Source organism: Prosopis cineraria, unplaced genomic scaffold (genome assembly GCF_029017545.1).
Source record: "Prosopis cineraria cultivar Desert tree isolate PC_DT_omini unplaced genomic scaffold, ASM2901754v1 PC3, whole genome shotgun sequence".
In the NCBI taxonomy this organism is placed as follows: Eukaryota; Viridiplantae; Streptophyta; class Magnoliopsida; order Fabales; family Fabaceae; genus Prosopis; species Prosopis cineraria.
In genome coordinates this window covers 20,028,232-20,032,575 of record NW_026555334.1, presented here as the reverse complement: position 1 = coordinate 20,032,575, position 4,344 = coordinate 20,028,232, and positions in this window count along the sequence as shown.

The window sequence follows — 4,344 nt, the reverse complement described above, 5'->3', positions numbered from 1 at the left end:
ATAACGCAACCTAGGAGACATAAGCTAAGATACGACAACTGTACCCTTAATTGTTCCCTTAAGTATGTGCATATGTTAGGTTATTTCAATCTTAAGGACAAAATTATTAAGAGGGGAGAACTATATCATCCCAAGTTTCTAATCCTGTGTTAACGACTAATTAGGGAATGGGTTAGTGATTTATTGTGAGATTAGGGTTCTAAATAGTGAAGTATTATTTTGACCTATTAGGGTGTTATATAAAAAGATAAGAGCAAAAGAGTGAAATCCCAAAGCAAAGTATGTGAGCATAGTGATGATTTCCCTCATTGTGCCTGTAACATCCTGAATTTCTTAATCCCAAGAATAGTAGTTAATTGAGGTAAAGTGGTAATTTGTGTGGGATTAGAGATTTAGATGATTACTTGAAGTTAGTGTGTTGTATGAATATATACAAGTGGAAGGAGTGTGTTTCAGGTCAAAGCAAGTGCGTGTACATATAGTGAGAATAAATCTCATTGTGCCACGTGTAACCTCCTTAAGGTTAAACCATAAGGTCTCCCTTATTAACCTACATTTAACTCCAAATCATGATAATTTAGGGTTTAACCCTTAAAGGATTACCAAATTTTAAAGTTTTATAAAAGGAATTTCTCAAAATTCTTTCAAAGGAATCTCAATTTCAACAATTTAAATTTCAAATATTATTTAACAAATCCGTATTAGAGTTTTGAAAGTAAAGCGGAAGCTTAGAAATCAATTAGGACCCAAAATAATGAATTTTAATTCTCAAAAATAGATTTTGTGTAGAAAATGGCATGTGCACCGCGGCTTATAGCATGTGCGCCATGGCATGTCTTCTCTATGCCATGCTCGTGGCATAAGGCGCCGTGCACCACGACGTATTGCACAAAATTTGATAGCATTAGTGTTGTTGTTTAACAACACAGGAACCAAACTTCCGATGTGTCCCAAATCTCCATCCGACATCCAATTGAGGTGGTTTCGGTGTCTATATAGAGCTTTCTCCTAGCTCTAGCTAATGGCACCGATTTCACACTCAAACTCATTTTTTGTAAAAAGTTGGACACCAAAACCCATTTGAACTACTTTTTTACAAAATCTCTCAAATAGGGTGTCCTAACTCAACCACACATGCTAATAGCTTACACCAACCATCCGACCACACTTAATGGACTCTGCAAACTCGTGCAACGCATTACACACAATCAAAAACACTTATCTCATAAAATTACCACTCGACCCCTAATTTTCACAAAATATAAAAAGGGAGGAAATGTTGCACAAAATCAACAATTTTATTCCAAATCTCTCAAAATACATATGTTTCTACTTGCACAAGTATTTTGGCCTTGTCTACGGGTTCATAACCAAAACTTACTAATCTAAGGCATAAAATACACTAGTTATACATAAAATCATACAAGTATAAATCATGTCAAATAATCCTAGTTGGAAATTACATTAACAAATACACATGAAAATAGCAAAAGAGAGGCATATAAAGGATTACTCCACAATCCTAGGCCTCTCTATATTTTCCTTGACTCAAATTCGATGAGCTAGGTCTTGAGAATATTGAGTATTTGATGGGTGAGTACAACCACTTAGTAACTAAGTTTCACTTAACCCATACAGTTGCATATCAATTATAAATAGATACAATTTGGCAAATAAGCACAAATAACACATAACACTCAGCCACGGTTCATAAAACTAATAACCATATGATTGGGCTTGCCAAAAAATACTTTATCAAGTTATTTAGCAAAAACATAACACAGGGTTGCAATAATAACAACCATGTGCCCTCAACACATGCCGAACCACAAAACTGCCAACCATGTGGCCGAACATATATGCATGATCAGATACCAATCTTATATCCTCCTGTTACCTCTAACACAAAATTGGTGGCTATCGCGTGGCTACGCCCTTCACGGACTAACCCAGCCTTCCACTTGTGAGGAGCTACTAGGCTAGGGTGAACTTACTCACTTATGTAATCCAATTTCCCCCAATACTAACAACCATAGGGTGTCGTACCCTTAATCCAGCCTCCTCATGAATCGGTGGAGACTAGTTACGTTCGAGTCCCTTATAAATCAAGTGAGATAGTCCCAAAACAACCATGGGACAAGGGCTACCTCCTGATTCCAATAGTCAGTACCAAGGAATCTTGATTCTAACAGTCATTGCCAATACCATATGGATTTCAACCAATCTATTCCTCTCCCTAGGCGAACTCCTACCAATGATCATGCTATGCACATTTCTCACATAATATGCATTCAACAATCAATTCATAATACATGAACTCACATAACTGAATACTCCATAATTCAACATATAATATATCATAATTCTCCACCCATAGTAATAAATCATAATCAATTTCATAAAACACCAAGGGTGGCAAAAGCAAGCTTTTCTTTCCAAAAACCATTTTACAAATCAAACACTTTGCCAATATGCATCATTAATTTAGCTCATAATTCACATTTCACAAACACAATTAACATTCAACTATAAAGATCAAGTTTTTCTTGGTTACCTCAAATCTTTAAAAAGTTAAAGGTTTACCTCTTACTATACCAACTTCCTAAAGCTTTAACAAGCTCGAATGATGCCAAAAATGAACCTTTCTATATCCATACCATAAGAATTTCATCATTGCCACTCTTGAAGCTTTATCAACATATAACTCCACACACTCTATTTTTATCAACTTAAAGTCACTACCCATTCATACCCAATGGGCTCATTAAATTCCACTAATGCACATTATCATTAACAATACCTCAAACCATCATTAATGCGCATTAACCTCTCCCAACTACCATAAATGCTCCCATAGACCAACCACTTCTAAAATCATCATTGTGGTGTTTTAATATATTAAAAAACTCCCATTAAACTTATTTTAACCAATGGAATTGACCAATACTCTTATAGATTGAAAATCCATTTCCCAACTCAAATGCTACTATAAATCATCATAATTAAGGAAGAGAAAGGAAGAATGAGGCTTAGATTACCTACCTTAGGTGTTTGAGAGCTTCAAAATGTCAACAATAGGAGCTAATGAGTGTGCCCTAACAAAGCTCCAATGTTCTCTTCGTTCTCTTCCTCTTCTCTCTTCTATTTTCTCGCACAGACATAATCTAATTTATTAAAAATTTTACCCGTGCACCATGGAGCATGCTACCCTCCACCGCAACACATGGCATAAAGGAGCCCTTGCATTTAAAATTTGTCTCTATGCACCATGAAACATTCTCACTCTACTAAACACAATTAATTAATGAAACACATGGTAATTAGAGGATTTGCTCAAAAAGTGATTACCATAGTTAATCTAAAAGTAAGGGATCCCAAGTTTTCTAAATAGAAATAAGTTAAAATCAATACAAATCTTCCATATCAGAGTAAAAATAAGTTTTGGAAGCACAGGATACCTTAGAGAAGTGAAAGAAATAAAAAATGGTTGAAAAACAAAACATGTGCTGTGATTCAAAGCCATACGTCGTGGCTCGTACATGTTGCGCCGCGACGTGTTGCTCTCTATGCCATGCGCCATGGCTCAAGTGTAATGTCCACCTTGACATTACCAAAATTCATACATAATCACAACAAATAATCATAATTAGAAGTAAGGATTGCTCCTAAGCTTACATTATATATATAAAGGTCAAAACTAATAATCTTTTAAAAATAATTGTGGAATATTTGTGATCCCATAAAAACCCTTCAAATTGATAGTTTGAGCTCAAACTTAATGATTTATTTAAGTATTAGAAGCATGAAAAAGTTTTAGGAAGCAAAAAACTTCAAAACAGGGCCAAAAATGTCATTTTTGAGTGTTTTGGTTCATACGCCACGTCTCGTGATCCATGCGCTGCAGCATGTGGCACAAAAAAGCGAGTTTTCTCGCTGTATCGTGCGCCATTTTCGCATCCAATGTTCGATTGGAGTGATTCAAGCTTCCATGCGAAGCTTATTCAATAAGCTAAATAATGATATAAGTTTCATTATGATCTGACACTGTATAAGAATTTTAAACACTCAGATGCAAAAGTCAATTATTAAAGCAATTTCAACCATCCAAGTACCCAAAACTCATAACTTATACCATTAACCCATTATAAGGCTTGAACCAAGTCCAATGGATCAAAATAAATTTGAGTGAGCATTCAAACACATAAAAACATGTCAAACACAAAATTTGGCCACTCAATGGCCCTTTCACCCAATATGGCCAAAATACCAAATCAACACCATATACACTATCACATAATGCATTACATATAAATTGTCACCACATAGATAAAACATTCCTTGCAC